At 39.3% G+C, this 17,207-nt stretch overlaps 6 non-coding genes across 6 annotated transcripts; all 6 read right to left on the bottom strand.

Moving 5' to 3' along the window:
- Positions 1-985: 985 nt before the first annotated feature.
- On the bottom strand, positions 986-1,058 carry TRNAF-GAA (transfer RNA phenylalanine (anticodon GAA)). The gene has a single exon. It is a non-coding gene; the product is annotated as a tRNA-Phe (tRNA).
- An 899-nt stretch (positions 1,059-1,957) lies between these two features.
- Positions 1,958-2,040, bottom strand: TRNAL-CAG (transfer RNA leucine (anticodon CAG)). Its single transcript has one exon. It is a non-coding gene; the product is annotated as a tRNA-Leu (tRNA).
- Positions 2,041-3,092: 1,052 nt separating this feature from the next.
- TRNAF-GAA (transfer RNA phenylalanine (anticodon GAA)) lies at positions 3,093-3,165 on the bottom strand. The gene has a single exon. It is a non-coding gene; the product is annotated as a tRNA-Phe (tRNA).
- An 899-nt stretch (positions 3,166-4,064) lies between these two features.
- Positions 4,065-4,147, bottom strand: TRNAL-CAG (transfer RNA leucine (anticodon CAG)). The gene has a single exon. It is a non-coding gene; the product is annotated as a tRNA-Leu (tRNA).
- Positions 4,148-5,198: 1,051 nt separating this feature from the next.
- TRNAF-GAA (transfer RNA phenylalanine (anticodon GAA)) lies at positions 5,199-5,271 on the bottom strand. Its single transcript has one exon. It is a non-coding gene; the product is annotated as a tRNA-Phe (tRNA).
- An 899-nt stretch (positions 5,272-6,170) lies between these two features.
- TRNAL-CAG (transfer RNA leucine (anticodon CAG)) lies at positions 6,171-6,253 on the bottom strand. The gene has a single exon. It is a non-coding gene; the product is annotated as a tRNA-Leu (tRNA).
- Between the last annotated feature and the right edge of the window lie 10,954 nt (positions 6,254-17,207).

Genomic DNA, 17,207 nt, shown 5'->3' with positions numbered 1-17,207 from the left:
CCATAAATTGTCATTGAAAATTATTTTAAAATAACTAATATTACAGTTTTTATTTCTATACATTTGTTTAAACTATTAGTCATCAAGCCTATTTTGAGCTAAAAGGCCAAGCCCCATTTGTTAAAAAATATGACATGTATCAATTTATGCAGTAATAACTCTGGAATGCTTCTACATATTGCCGTAATTCTGAAAGTGTTTTTTGTGACACATTGTACTTTACATTAACTGTAAATTTAGGTCAATAAACTTTTATTTTTTTTCTGTGAAAATATCTAAAGTTTGCTTAAAATTTTGAAATATTAGTCAATTTTATTCTTTGACTGCTTATACCCTTAAACCAACTTGTCGCAACACACAAAAACATTAATAAATAGCATTTTTCATGTGTGTACTTTTTGTCAGCATTAATTTTCAAACCTCCTTTTATTTTGTTAGGATGTTAGAAATGTTAGATTTCTCACAAAATGCGGTGATGCATCATATTTCTTCAGAAACTACCATTCGGCCACACAGCAGGGCTTTGAAAATAAGAGCACTATTCGAGTTTTGGAATGTAGATTTTGCAAGAATAGTTTGCGGTAAAATTTTCAGAGTACCAAACCAGCAGAACCCCCCCCCAAAGTGACCCCATTTTAGAAATTACTTCTCACAATGAATTCATATACACCACAGCATTTCATAGTCAAACATACATGGCTGAAATCATTCAGCTAGTGTCTGATACATGATGCCTGTATCAGCTATCCGTTTCCCATTAAATCCTCTTACAGCTTAGTGAAATGGAAATAAACAAAATAGAGGAAAAATTAAAAAAAAATAATAATTTGCTCAAAAGGAAAAGCTCAAATTTCTCATCTTTTCAACATTTTATTTTCTGTAGATAGTTAAGATTTTTAGGCCTTTTTTCATTTTCTTTAAGTCATCAGCCCATGTGCTTTGTTGATTTTCTCCTTAAAATGTAAACAGTGAAGAAAAATGATGTTGTCGAAACCCGGGATCGAACCAGGGACCTTTAGATCTTCAGTCTAACGCTCTCCCAACTGAGCTATTTCGGCCAAACACAAACAACTTTAGGAGTGTTTGACACTCGGCAAATGTCAAGCGAAACCCCTGAAAATGTATATTTTTATTTTTGCTTTGACTAGTTTTTGCAGCATGATTTCTATTTGAAACTCCTGCCATTTTGTTGTACATGTTTAATAACTTTCATTAACTCTTTGTGAATGAGTGGAAAAAAAATGCAATTTTGACAGATTTTTTTACATTTCCAATTTGACTCTATTCATCACGTTCATTCTAACCCTGTGTTTATGAGACAGGTGATGGTTGCACATAAAACACAATGTGCATGCATAATGTTACATCAAGTTTTATTTGATATTAGATGCAAATAATTGGAGCAAAAAAGGAGACAAAAATTTAGAGAAAATATTTTAATGATTGTTAACTTTCAATGTGAAAACGTTTGTCCCAAAATGTGCTGAAACTTAGATGTCAGTATCGCATGCGCATTTCAGACTTTTTAATCTATGATTACCTACTTTTTCAGCTTTTGTTTATTAAGTACTGTTATGGTCTATTGAGGAATGAGGTAAACAAATATGAAATTAGACTTACCTGCAATTCAGTTTATAGAAATCTCCCAGAACAGCCCCATAGGATGTGGAATCTCCGACCTAATAGGGAAAGAGAACACAAAGAGGTGAAACAATCCTCCCCATTCACCGCCCATAGTATTTTTATGGTGCCAAGACAGCTAACATATGCACATAATACCTATTTCACAATCCTAGATTTCCGTTTATAGATGACAATTTCAGATTCACCCCAAAAACTCCCAGGTAGTCATAACTTTGGGATAAGGTTTTTTAAGGCCCATTGCTAAGTTTGGTTTGAGCCCCATCTAATCAATAACTGAAGGGAATCTGTATAGTTTCATGAAACGAAAAGGTGATGTCAGAAGTGGGATTTGAACCCACGCCTCCAAAAGAGACTGCGACCTGAACGCAGCGCCTTAGACCACTCGGCCATTCTGACTTCTTGGGGATTTTGTACCTTAACTCTTTCCAAATTAGTCAGCAGAAATATGACCATCAATTGTCATTGAAAATTATTTTAAAATAATTAATATTACAGTTTTTATTTCTATACATTTGTTTAAACTATTAGTCATCAAGCCTATTTTGAGCTAAAAGGCCAAGCCCCATTTGTTAAAAAATATGACATGTATCAATTTATGCAGTAATAACTCTGGAATGCTTCTACATATTGCCATAATTCTGAAAGTGTTTTTTGTGACACATTGTACTTTACATTAACTGTAAATTTAGGTCAATAAACTTTTATTTTTTTTCTGTGAAAATATCTAAAGTTTGCTTAAAATTTTGAAATATTAGTCATTTTTGTTTTTTGTCTGCTTATACCCTTAAACCAACTTGTCGCAACACACAAAAACATTAATAAATAGCATTTTTCATGTGTGTACTTTTTGTCAGCATTAATTTTCAAACCTCCTTTTATTTTGTTAGGATGTTAGAAATGTTAGATTTCTCACAAAATGCGGTGATGCATCATATTTCTTCAGAAACTACCATTCGGCCACACAGCAGGGCTTTGAAAATAAGAGCACTATTCGGGTTTTGGAATGCAGATTTTGCAAGAATAGTTTGCGGTAAAATTTTCAGAGTACCAAACGTACCAAAACAGCAGAAACCCCCCCCCCCCAAAAGTGACCCCATTTTAGAAATTACTTCTCACAATGAATTCATATACACCACAGCATTTCATAGTCAAACATACATGGCTGAAATCATTCAGCTAGTGTCTGATACATGATGCCTGTATCAGCTATCCGGTTCCCATTAAATCCTCTTACAGCTTAGTGAAATGGAAATAAACAAAATAGAGGAAAAATTAAAAAAAAATAATAATTTGCTCAAAAGGAAAAGCTCAAATTTCTCATCTTTTCAACATTTTATTTTCTGTAGATAGTTAAGATTTTTAGGCCTTTTTTCATTTTCTTTAAGTCATCAGCCCATGTGCTTTGTTCATTTTCTCCTTAAAATGTAAACAGTGAAGAAAAATTATGTTGCCGAAACCCGGGATCAAACCAGGGACCTTTAGATCTTCAGTCTAACGCTCTCCCAACTGAGCTATTTCGGCCAAACACAAACAACTTTAGGAGTGTTTGACACTTGGCAAATGTCAAGCGAAACCCCTGAAAATGTATATTTTTATTTTTGCTTTGACTAGTTTTTGCAGCATGATTTCTATTTGAAACTCCTGCCATTTTGTTGTACATGTTTAATAACTTTCATTAACTCTTTGTGAATGAGTGGAAAAAAAATGCAATTTTGACAGATTTTTTTACATTTCCAATTTGACTCTATTCATCACGTTCATTCTAAACCTGTGTTTATGAGACAGGTGATGGTTGCACATAAAACACAATGTGCATGCATAATGTTACATCAAGTTTTATTTGATATTAGATGCAAATAATTGGAGCAAAAAAGGAGACAAAAATTTAGAGAAAATATTTTAATGATTGTTAACTTTCAATGTGAAAACGTTTGTCCCAAAATGTGCTGAAACTTAGATGTCAGTATCGCATGCGCATTTCAGACTTTTTAATCTATGATTACCTACTTTTTCAGCTTTTGTTTATTAAGTACTGTTATGGTCTATTGAGGAATGAGGTAAACAAATATGAAATTAGACTTACCTGCAATTCAGTTTATAGAAATCTCCCAGAACAGCCCCATAGGATGTGGAATCTCCGACCTAATAGGGAAAGAGAACACAAAGAGGTGAAACAATCCTCCCCATTCACCGCCCATAGTATTTTTATGGTGCCAAGACAGCTAACATATGCACATAAAACCTATTTCACAATCCTAGAGTTCCGTTTATAGATGACAATTTCAGATTCACCCCAAAAACTCCCAGGTAGTCATAACTTTGGGATCAGGTTTTTTAAGGCCCATTGCTAAGTTTGGTTTGAGCCCCATCTAATCAATAACTGAAGGGAATCTGTATAGTTTCATGAAACGAAAAGGTGATGTCAGAAGTGGGATTTGAACCCACGCCTCCAAGAGAGACTGCGACCTGAACGCAGCGCCTTAGACCGCTCGGCCATCCTGACTTCTTGTGGATTTTGTACCTTAACTCTTTCCAAATTAGTCAGCAGAAATATGACCATCAAATGTCATTGAAAATTATTTTAAAATAATTAATATTACAGTTTTTATTTCTATACATTTGTTTAAACTATTAGTTATCAAGCCTATTTTGAGCTAAAAGGCCAAGCCCCATTTGTTAAAAAATATGACATGTATCACTTTATGCAGTAATAACTCTGGAATGCTTCTACATATCCCCGTAATTCTGAAAGTGTTTTTTGTGACACATTGTACTTTACATTAACTGTAAATTTAGGTCAATAAACTTTTATTTTTTTTCTGTGAAAATATCTAAAGTTTGCTTAAAATTTTGAAATATTAGTCATTTTTGTTCTTTGTCTGCTTATACCCTTAAACCAACTTGTCGCAACACACAAAAACATTAATAAATAGCATTTTTCATGTGTGTACTTTTTGTCAGCATTAATTTTCAAACCTCCTTTTATTTTGTTAGGATGTTAGAAATGTTAGATTTCTCACAAAATGCGGTGATGCATCATATTTCTTCAGAAACTACCATTCGGCCACACAGCAGGGCTTTGAAAATAAGAGCACTATTCGGGTTTTGGAATGCAGATTTTGCAAGAATAGTTTGCGGTAAAATTTTCAGAGTACCAAACGTACCAAAACAGCAGAAACCCCCCCCCCCAAAAGTGACCCCATTTTAGAAATTACTTCTCACAATGAATTCATATACACCACAGCATTTCATAGTCAAACATACATGGCTGAAATCATTCAGCTAGTGTCTGATACATGATGCCTGTATCAGCTATCCGGTTCCCATTAAATCCTCTTACAGCTTAGTGAAATGGAAATAAACAAAATAGAGGAAAAATTAAAAAAAAATAATAATTTGCTCAAAAGGAAAAGCTCAAATTTCTCATCTTTTCAACATTTTATTTTCTGTAGATAGTTAAGATTTTTAGGCCTTTTTTCATTTTCTTTAAGTCATCAGCCCATGTGCTTTGTTCATTTTCTCCTTAAAATGTAAACAGTGAAGAAAAATTATGTTGCCGAAACCCGGGATCAAACCAGGGACCTTTAGATCTTCAGTCTAACGCTCTCCCAACTGAGCTATTTCGGCCAAACACAAACAACTTTAGGAGTGTTTGACACTTGGCAAATGTCAAGCGAAACCCCTGAAAATGTATATTTTTATTTTTGCTTTGACTAGTTTTTGCAGCATGATTTCTATTTGAAACTCCTGCCATTTTGTTGTACATGTTTAATAACTTTCATTAACTCTTTGTGAATGAGTGGAAAAAAAATGCAATTTTGACAGATTTTTTTACATTTCCAATTTGACTCTATTCATCACGTTCATTCTAACCCTGTGTTTATGAGACAGGTGATGGTTGCACATAAAACACAATGTGCATGCATAATGTTACATCAAGTTTTATTTGATATTAGATGCAAATAATTGGAGCAAAAAAGGAGACAAAAATTTAGAGAAAATATTTTAATGATTGTTAACTTTCAATGTGAAAACGTTTGTCCCAAAATGTGCTGAAACTTAGATGTCAGTATCGCATGCGCATTTCAGACTTTTTAATCTATGATTACCTACTTTTTCAGCTTTTGTTTATTAAGTACTGTTATGGTCTATTGAGGAATGAGGTAAACAAATATGAAATTAGACTTACCTGCAATTCAGTTTATAGAAATCTCCCAGAACAGCCCCATAGGATGTGAAATCTCCGACCTAATAGGGAAAGAGAACACAAAGAGGTGAAATAATCCTCCCCATTCACCGCCCATAGTATTTTTATGGTGCCAAGACAGCTAACATATGCACATAAAACCTATTGCACAATCCTAGAGTTCCGTTTATAGATGACAATTTCAGATTCACCCCAAATACTCCCAGGTAGTCATAACTTTGGGATCCGGTTTTTTAAGGCCCATTGCTAAGTTTGGTTTGAGCCCCATCTAATCAATAACTGAAGGGAATCTGTATAGTTTCATGAAACGAAAAGGTGATGTCAGAAGTGGGATTTGAACCCACGCCTCCAAGAGAGACTGCGACCTGAACGCAGCGCCTTAGACCACTCGGCCATCCTGACTTATCGTGGATTTTGTTCCTTAACTCTTTCCAAATTAGTCAGCAGAAATATGACCATCAATTGTCATTGAAAATTATTTTAAAATAATTAATATTACAGTTTTTATTTCTATACATTTGTTTAAACTATTAGTTATCAAGCCTATTTTGAGCTAAAAGGCCAAGCCCCATTTGTTAAAAAATATGACATGTATCACTTTATGCAGTAATAACTCTGGAATGCTTCTACATATCCCCGTAATTCTGAAAGTGTTTTTTGTGACACATTGTACTTTACATTAACTGTAAATTTAGGTCAATAAACTTTTAGTTTTTTTCTGTGAAAATATCTAAAGTTTGCTTAAAATTTTGAAATATTAGTCATTTTTGTTCTTTGTCTGCTTATACCCTTAAACCAACTTGTCGCAACACACAAAAACATTAATAAATAGCATTTTTCATGTGTGTACTTTTTGTCAGCATTAATTTTCAAACCTCCTTTTATTTTGTTAGGATGTTAGAAATGTTAGATTTCTCACAAAATGCGGTGATGCATCATATTTCTTCAGAAACTACCATTTGGCCACACAGCAGGGCTTTTAAAATAAGAGCACTATTTGGGTTTTGGAATGCAGATTTTGCAAGAATAGTTTGCGGTAAAATTTTCAGAGTACCAAACGTACCAAAACAGCAGAAACCCCCCCCCCAAAGTGACCCCATTTTAGAAATTACTTCTCACAATGAATTCATATACACCACAGCATTTCATAGTCAAACATACATGGCTGAAATCATTCAGCTAGTGTCTGATACATGATGCCTGTATCCGCTCGGCCATCCTGACTTCTTGTAGATTTTGTACCTTAACTCTTTCCAAATTAGTCAGCAGAAATATGACCATCAATTGTCATTGAAAATTATTTTAACCCCTTCCCGACCCATGACGCCACGTAGGCGTCATGAAAGTCGGTGCCAATCCGACCCATGACGCCTATGTGGCGTCATGGAAAGATCGCGTCCCTGCAGATCCGGTGAAAGGGTTAACTCCCATTTCACCCGATCTGCAGGGACAGGGGGAGTGGTAGTTTAGCCCAGGGGGGGCTTCACCCCCTCATGGCTACGATCGCTCTGATTGGCTGTTGAAAGTGAAACTGCCAATCAGAGCGATTTGTAATATTTCACCTATTATAACGGGTGAAATATTACAATCCAGCCATGGCCGATGCTGCAATATCATCGGCCATGGCTGGAAATACTAATGTGCCCCCACCCCACCGATCGCCCCACCAGCCCCCCGATCTGGCCGGTACACTGCTCCGGCTCCCCTCCATCCAGTGCTCCGCTCCCCCCGTGCTCTTGTCCGCTCCTCCCATGCTCCAATCACCCCCCCCCCGTGCTCCAATCACCCCCCTGCACTCCGATCCACCCCCGTGCTCCGTTCCAGCCCCCCCGTGCTCCGTTCCAGCCCCCCCGTGCTCCGTTCCACGCCCCCGTGCTCCGTTCTACGCCTGCCGTGCTTCGATTCCCCCCCGTGCTCCGATCCCCCCCCGTGGTCCCCCCCACCCCATCATACTTACCGATCCTGCCGGGGTCCCGTCCGTCTTCTCCCTGGGCGCCGCCATCTTCCAAAATGGCGGGCGCATGCACAGTGCGCCCGCCGAATCTGCCCGCCGGCAGATTCGTTCCAAAGTGCATTTTGATCACTGAGATAGATTATATCTCAGTGATCAAAATAAAAAAAATAATAAATGACCCCCCCCTTTGTCACCCCCATAGGTAGGGACAATAAAAAAATAAAGACATTTTTTTTTTCCACTAATGTTAGAATAGGGTTAGGGGTAGGGTTAGGGTTAGGGGTAGGGTTAGGGGTAGGGTTAGGGTTAGGGGTAGGGTTAGGGGTAGGGCTAGGGGTAGGGTTAGGGGTAGGGCTAGGGGTAGGGTTAGGGTTAAGGCTAGGGTTAGGGCTAGGGTTAGGGTTAGGGGTAGGGTTAGGGTTAGGGTTAGGGCTAGGGTTAGGGTTGCGGTATGTGCACACGTATTCTGGTCCTCTGCGGATTTTTCCGCTGCGGATTTGATAAATCCGCAGTGCTAAACCGCTGCGGATTTATGGCAGATTTACCGCGTTTTTTTCTGCGCATTTCACTGCGGTTTTACAATTGCGATTTTCTATTGGAGCAGTTGTAAAACCGCTGCGGAATCGGCACAAAGAAGTGACATGCTGCGGAATGTAAACCTCTGCGTTTCCGTGCAGTTTTTCTGCAGCATGTGTACAGCGATTTTTGTTTCCCGTAGGTTTACATTGAACTGTAAACTCATGGGAAACTGCTGCGGATCCGCAGCGTTTTCTGCAGCGTGTGCACATACCTTTAGAATTAGGCTATGTGCACACGGTGCGGATTTGGCTGCGGATTGGCCGCTGCGGATTCGCAGCAGTGTTCCATCAGGTTTACAGTACCATGTAAACATATGAAAAACCAAATCCGCTGTGCCCATGCGCGGAAACGCTGCGTTGTATTTTCCGCAGCATGTCAATTCTTTGTGCGGATTCCGCAGCATTTTACACCTGTTCCTCAATAGGAATCCGCAGGTGAAATCCGCACAAAAAATGCTGGAAATCCGCGGTAAATCCGCAGGTAAAACGCAGTGTCTTTTACCCGCAGATTTTTAAAAAATGGTGCGGAAATATCTCACACGAATCCGCAACGTGGGCACATAGCCTTAGGGTTAGGGTTGGAATTAGGGTTGTGGTTAGGGTTGTGATTAGGGTTATGGCTACAGTTGGGATTAGGGTTAGGGGTGTGTTGGTGTTAGTGTTGGAGGTAGAATTGAGGGGTTACCACTGTTTAGGCACATCAGGGGTCTCCAAACGCAACATGGCACAACCATTGATTCCAGCCAATCTCGTATTCAAAAAGTCAAATGGTGCTCCCTCACTTCCGAGCCCTGACGTGTGCCCAAACAGTGGTTTACCCCCACATATGGGGTACCAGCATACTCAGGATAAACTGCGCAACAATTACTGGGGTCCAATTTCTCCTGTTACCCTTGGGAATCTAAATAAATGCTTGCTAAAACATCATTTTTGAGGAAAGAAAAATGATTTTTTATTTTGACGGCTCTGCGTTGTAAACGTCTGTGAAGCACTTGGGGGTTCAAAGTGCTCAACTTACATCTAGATAAGTTCCTTGGGGGGTCTAGTTTCCAAAATGGGGTCACTTGTGGGGGGTTTCTACTGTTTAGGCACACCAGAGGCTCTGCAAACGCAATGTGACGCCCGCAGACCATTCCATCAAAGTCTGCATTTCAAAAGTCACTACTTCCCTTCTGAGCCCCGACGTGTGCCCAAACAGTGGTTTACCCCCACACATGGGGTATCAGAGTACTCAGGAGAAACTGGACAACAACTCTTGGGGTCCAATTTCTCCTGTAACCCTTGGGAAAATAAAAAATTCTGGGCTAAATAATTATTTTTGAGGAAAGAAAACGTATTTATTATTTTCACGGCTCTGCATTATAAACTTCTATGAAGCACTTGGGGGTTCAAAGTGCTCACCACACATCTAGATAAGTTCCTTTGGGGGTCTAGTTTCCAAAATGGGGTCACTTATGGGGGGTTTCTACTGTTAAGCCACATCAGGGGCTCTGCAAACGCAACGTGACGCCCACAGAGCATTCCATCAAAGTCTGCATTTCAAAACGTCACTACTTCACTTCCGAGCCCCGGCATGTGCCCAAACAGTGATTTACCCCCACATATGGGGTATCAGCGTACTCAGGAGAAACTGGACAACAAATTTTGGGGTCAAATTTCTCCTGTTACCCTTGGGAAAATAAAAAATTGCAGGCTAAAAGATCATTTTTGAGAAAATAATTTTTTTTTTTTTTTTCATAGCTCTGCGTGATAAACGTCTGTGAAGCACTTGGGGGTTCAAAGTCCTCACCACACATCTAGATTAGTTCCTTTGGGGGTCTAGTTTCCAAAATGGGGTCATTTCTGGGGGATCTCCAATGTTTAGGCACACATGGGCTCTCCAAACGTGACATGGTGTCCGCTAATGATTGGAGCTAATTTTCCATTTAAAAAGCCAAATGGCGTGCCATCCCTTTCGAGCCCTGCCGTGCGCCCAAACAGTGGTTTACCCCCACATATGGGGTATCAGCGTACTCAGGACAAACTGGACAACAATATTTGGGGTCCAATTTCTCCTATTATCCTTGGCAAAATAGGAAATTCCAGGCTAAAAAATCATTTTTGAGGAAAGAAAAATTATTTTTTATTTTCATGGCTCTGCGTTATAAACTTCTGTGAAGCACCTGGGGGTTTAAAGTGCTCAATATGCATCTAGATAAGTTCCTTGGGGGGTCTAGTTTCCAAAATGGGGTCACTTGTGGCGGAGCTCCAATGTTTAGGCACACAGGGGCTCTCCAAACGCGACATGGTGTCCGCTAACAATTGGAGCTAATTTTCCATTCAAAAAGTCAAATGGCGCGCCTTCCCTTCCGAGCCCTGCCGAGTGCCCAAACAGTGGTTTACCGCCACATATGAGGTATCGGCGTACTCGGGAGAAATTGCCCAACAAATTTTATGATCCATTTTATCCTACTGCTCATGTGAAAATGAAAAAATTGAGGCGAAAAGAATTTTTTTGTGAAAAAAAAGTACTTTTTCATTTTTACAGATCAATTTGTGAAGCACCTGAGGGTTTAAAGTGCTCACTAGGCATCTAAATAAGTTCCTTGGGGGGTCTAGTTTCCAAAATGGGGTCACTTGTTGGGGAGCACCAATGTTTAAGCACACAGGAGCTATCCAAACGCGACATGGTGTCCGCTAACACTGGAAATAATTTTTCATTCAAAAAGTCAAATGGCGCTCCTTCCCTTCCGAGCCTTACCATGTGCCCAAACAGTGGTTTACCCCCACATGTGAGGTATTGGTGTACTCACGAGAAATTGCCCAACACATTTTAGGATCCATTTTATCCTGTTGCCCATGTGAAAATGAAAAAATTGAGGCTAAAATAATTTTTTTGTGAAAAAAAAGTACTTTTTCATTTTTACGGATCAATTTGTGAAGCACCTGGGGGTTCAAAGTGCTCACTATGCATCTAGATAAGTTCCTTGGGGTGTCTAGTTTCCAAAATGGGGTCACTTGTGGGGGAGCTCCAATTTTTAGGCACACGGGGGCTCTCCAAACGTGACATGGTGTCCGCTAAAGAGTGGAGCCAATTTTTGATTCAAAAAGTCAAATGGCGCTCCTTCCCTTCCAAGCCCTGCCGTGCGCCCAAACAGTGGTTTACCCCCACATATGAGGTATCAGCGTACTCAGGACAAATTGGACAACAACTTTCGTGGTTCAGTTTCTCCTTTTACCATTGGGAAAATAAAAAAAATTGTTGCTAAAAGATAATTTTTGTGACTAAAAAGTTAAATGTTCATTTTTTCCTTCCATGTTGCTTCTGCTGCTGTGAAGCACCTGAAGGGTTAATAAACTTCTTGAATGTGGTTTTGAGTACCTTGAGGGGTGCAGTTTTTAGAATGGTGTCACTTTTGGGTATTTGCAGCCATATAGACCCCTCAAACTGACTTCAAATGTGAGGTGGTCCCTAAAAAAAATGGTTTTGTAAATTTCGTTGTAAAAATGAGAAATCGCTGGTCAAATTTTAACCCTTATAACTTCCTAACAAAAAAAAATTTTGTTTCCAAAATTGTGCTGATGTAAAGTAAACATGTGGGAAATGTTATTTATTAACTATTTTGTGTCACATATCTCTCTGGTTTAACAGAATAAAAATTCAAAATGTGAAAATTGCGAAATTTTCAAAATTTTCGCCAAATTTCCATTTTTATCACAAATAAACGCAGAATTAATTGACCTAAATTTACCACTAACATAAAGCCCAATATGTCACGAAAAAACAATCTCAGAACCGCTAGGATCCGTTGAAGCGTTCCTGAGTTATTACCTCATAAAGGGACACTGGTCAGAATTGCAAAAAACGGCAAGGTCTTTAAGGTCAAAATAGGCTGGGTCATGAAGGGGTTAAAATAATTAATATTACAGTTTTTATTTCTATACATTTGTTTAAACTATTAGTTATCAAGCCTATTTTGAGCTAAAAGGCCAAGCCCCATTTGTTAAAAAATATGACATGTATCACTTTATGCAGTAATAACTCTGGAATGCTTCTACATATCCCCGTAATTCTGAAAGTGTTTTTTGTGACACATTGTACTTTACATTAACTGTAAATTTAGGTCAATAAACTTAGTTTTTTTCTGTGAAAATATCTAAAGTTTGCTTAAAATTTTGAAATATTAGTCATTTTTATTCTTTGACTGCTTATACCCTTAAACCAACTTGTCGCAACACACAAAAACATTAATAAATAGCATTTTTCATGTGTGTACTTTTTGTCAGCTTTAATTTTCACACCTCCTTTTATTTTGTTAAGATGTTAGAAATGTTAGATTTCTCACAAAATGCGGTGATGCATCATATTTCTTCAGAAACTACCATTTGGCCACACAGCAGGGCTTTGAAAATAAGAGCACTATTTGGGTTTTGGAATGCAGATTTTGCAAGAATAGTTTGCGGTAAAATTTTCAGAGTACCAAACGTACCAAAACAGCAGAAACCCCCCCCAAAGTGACCCCATTTTAGAAATTACTTCTCACAATGAATTCATATACACCACAGCATTTCATAGTCAAACATACATGGCTGAAATCATTCAGCTAGTGTCTGATACATGATGCCTGTATCAGCTATCCGGTTCCCATTAAATCCTCTTACAGCTTAGTGAAATGGAAATAAACAAAATAGAGGAAAAATTAAAAAAAAAAAAAAATTTGCTCAAAAGGAAAAGCTCCCATTTCTCATCTTTTCAACATTTTATTTTCTGTAGATAGTTAAGATTTTTAGGCCTTTTTTCATTTTCTTTATGTCATCAGCCCATGTGCTTTGTTCATTTTCTCCTTAAAATGTAAACAGTGAAGAAAAATTATGTTGCCGAAACCCAGGGACTTTTAGATCTTCAGTCTAACGCTCTCCCAACTGAGCTATTTCTGCCAAACACAAACAACTTTAGGAGTGTTTGACACTCGGCAAATGTCAAGCGAAACCCCTGAAAATGTATATTTTTGTTTTTGCTTTGACTAGTTTTTGCAGCATGATTTCTATTTGAAACTCCTGCCATTTTGTTGTACATGTTTAATAACTTTCATTAACTCTTTGTGAATGAGTAGAAAAAAAATGCAATTTTGACAGATTTTTTTACATTTCCAATTTGACTCTATTCATCAAGTTCATTCTAACCCTGTGTTTATGAGACAGGTGATGGTTGCACATAAAACACAATGTGCATGCATAATGTTACATCAAGTTTTATTTGATATTAGATGCAAATAATTGGAGCAAAAAAGGAGACAAAAATTTAGAGAAAATATTTTAATGATTGTTAACTTTCAATGTGAAAACGTTTGTCCCAAAATGTGCTGAAACTTAGATGTCAGTATCGCATGCGCATTTCAGACTTTTTAATCTATGATTACCTACTTTTTCAGCTTTTGTTTATTAAGTACTGTTATGGTCTATTGAGGAATGAGGTAAACAAATATGAAATTAGACTTACCTGCAATTCAGTTTATAGAAATCTCCCAGAACAGCCCCATAGGATGTGGAATCTCCGACCTAATAGGGAAAGAGAACACAAAGAGGTGAAATAATCCTCCCCATTCACCGCCCATAGTATTTTTATGGGGCCAAGACAGCTAACATATGCACATAAAACCTATTTCACAATCCTAGAGTTCCGTTTATAGATGACAATTTCAGATTCACCCCAAAAACTCCCAGGTAGTCATAACTTTGGGATCAGGTTTTTTAAGGCCCATTGCTAAGTTTGGTTTGAGCCCCATCTAATCAATAACTGAAGGGAATCTGTATAGTTTCATGAAACGAAAAGGTGATGTCAGAAGTGGGATTTGAACCCACGCCTCCAAGAGAGACTGCGACCTGAACGCAGAGCCTTAGGGTACCGTCACACAGTGCAATTTTCATCGCTATGACGGCACGATTTGTGACGTTGCATCGTCGCTTAATTATCGTTTCAAACATCGTAGACTGCGGTCACACTACACGATGCACGGCGCTGAAGTGATAAAATCATGAAGTATTTGCGATGTAGAAGTCGTATGGGACAGTCGTACGGTCGTGTCACACAAGACGATTCAGAGCAAATTTTGCATAATCTGTGCGTGACGTTGTTCACTAGGGGCGTGTTGTGCTACTAGCTAGTGTGCTGATAGGCCAAAGGTTCTGTGCACACAATTGGTTGAAAATTTTGTCACCTGAGCGCTATTGTTCCCAATGCCACCTCACTGCTTTCAAAATTTCCTTTCTTCACTTCGTACTTGGACACTTGGTGGACCTGGACATCGGAATTTTGTACTGCGCTGAATATACCACGCTTTGCACCGCTGCTTCGAGGTATGTAAACCGCTTGGGCGTGGTGGATGGAACGCTGTATGGTTGGCATGAGTGCTTCGTTCCACCGCTGAAGCGAAGCGGATGGTACACTGTTGTGACTGGAGGGCTACAATGTGGCAGATGGTACGCTGTTGTGACTGTTTGTGACTGGTCGTGACTGGTGGGCTACAGCGTGGTAGATGGAACGCAGTTTGGTCGGCATGACCGCTTCGTTCCGCCGCTGAAGCGATGCGGATGGTACGCTGTTGTGACTGGTTATGACCGGTTGTGTCTGGTGAGCTACAGCGTGGCAGATGGTACAATGTATGGTCACCATGAGCTCTTTGTGTGGCTGCTGTAGGGAAGCGGGCGGTACACTGTTTTGGGTTATGGTGGCCTATGGCGTGGCAGATGGAACAAGCGATGCGGATGGTACGCTGTTGTGACTGTTTGTGACTGGTCGTGACTGGTGGGCTACAGCGTGGTAGATGGAACGCAGTTTGGTCGGCATGACCGCTTTGTTCCGCCGCTGAAGCGATGCGGATGGTACGCTGTTGTGACTGGTTATGACCGGTTGTGTCTGGTGAGCTACAGCGTGGCAGATGGTACAATGTATGGTCACCATGAGCTCTTTGTGTGGCTGCTGTAGGGAAGCGGGCGGTACACTGTTTTGGGTTATGGTGGCCTATGGCGTGGCAGATGGAACAAGCGATGGTAGGCATGAGCGCTTTGTGTGGCTGCTGTTGTTAAGCGTTTGGCACACTGGCACAAGTATTGTTTAAAGGACTCTTTGTCAACCGTGTAATTTTTTTTTATAATTATTTTTCAGATGTCAAATCGTGTGGAGTTCATCAGGGATTTCATCGAGATTTACCAGTCTTTTCCCTGCCTCTGGAAAATCAAATCTGCAGACTATTGTAACAGGGAAAAGAGGAGGGAGGGTTACTTAAAGCTCATTGAGCTTTACAATCGTCATGCACCAGAAGAGGCAGCAAACGAAGCAGTTATTAAAAAGAAAATCCAGGCGCTCCGCACGGTGTGGAGGAAGGAGCTGAACAAGGTTCTTCAGACTACAAGGTCCGGAGCTTCCACTGAAGATGTTTATGTGCCAAAACTTTGGTATTTTGAACATCTTAATTTTCTGAGGGACCAAGAGGTGCCACGGACTTCCACATGTCTTCGCTTGTTGGCACCTGTGGAACAAATAGTTTCGGAGAACCACGCCGAGCAGGAGTCACAAGGGCTACAAGTAAGTAGCTCTTTGGACGAAAGTTCACCAATGTGTCCTATAATTACCTAAATTTTCTCTGCATTTTATGTTTTATACTTCTGATTATCACATCAGTTTGAAGTTATTACAAAAACATGTACATATAAGTAACCCTGTCGCAGTAAAGTATTATATGGGGAACTTAATATGTATGAAATGGCGATATTTCTAAACCATACCATCTAAGCAATATAGAAAATAGTATCGCTTCAAGCTGCCGATGTACTCTTGTTGAGACTATTTAGACTATAAAATATTCATCAGGTTCCCCTAGCAGTCAGAACAGTGTAGTTCAAAGTATTAAATAAAAGGGAGGGTTAAAGAATATTACTAAGCTTAAAATATATTATAACCTTTTTTTACCTACTACGAATATATAGTTTGGATGCGGTTATGGTGGTACAACTTTTTGTTGCCGGGTTCATAACTTTTTTTTTTTCCCCCCCAGGATGACAGTGCGCAGGACAGTACACTGGACTGTTCACAGGACTGCACGACAACTGATTTAGTGGAGGCTGCACCTGCCAGGACTCAATCGAGGCAAGGTCCAAGAAAACGGAAAGCCACCTCAGACGCCTCGCATGAACTATTGAGCCTAGCAAAGAAGGTGTTGACAAGCAATGTTAGCCCTGCGTTGCAGGGGTTTGGACACTATGTGGTTGACAAACTGGCCAAAATGGACGAGAACCAAAGAACACTAGCAGAGCGTCTGATTATGGAAGCAGTAAACAAGGGTACAGATGGCGATTTGGACAAGAACACTTGTTTGGTCTCTTCCCGGCCAATACAGCGGACAGAGCCATCAAATTACAATGGTTGGTCACAGTGTCAGACATCGATGCGACACAATGCTCACGTTTCCCAGTTCGGCCAGCCACCCCCTAATAACTCCTACACGCCAATACCTTCACATATGGCTTCGCCCATCAGGCACCAAAGTTATCAGCCGGAACAATCGTCGTATCATAATATGTGATTGCCTCACTTCTTTTACATTCCTTTTTATTATATTGTCTTTTTGAAATAATGTTTCAAATAAAAGCTTTTGTTAGAAATTCTATCACTACTTTTTGATTGGTGTGTCTCGATCACAGCACTGTATGAGGGCACAAATTAACGTAACAAACTAATGTAAACTTAACTAAAACAAAGACAAAATGAATATTAGTTTAAATAATTTTTTTTAATTTAACAACATAACATTTTTAAAACCAGTAATACTATTTAGTATTGTCCCCC

Source organism: Ranitomeya imitator, chromosome 10 (assembly GCF_032444005.1).
Source record: "Ranitomeya imitator isolate aRanImi1 chromosome 10, aRanImi1.pri, whole genome shotgun sequence".
NCBI lineage: Eukaryota > Metazoa > Chordata > Amphibia > Anura > Dendrobatidae > Ranitomeya > Ranitomeya imitator.
The sequence above is the reverse complement of the archived record's forward strand: the minus strand, read 5'-3'. Positions and strand labels throughout refer to the sequence as shown.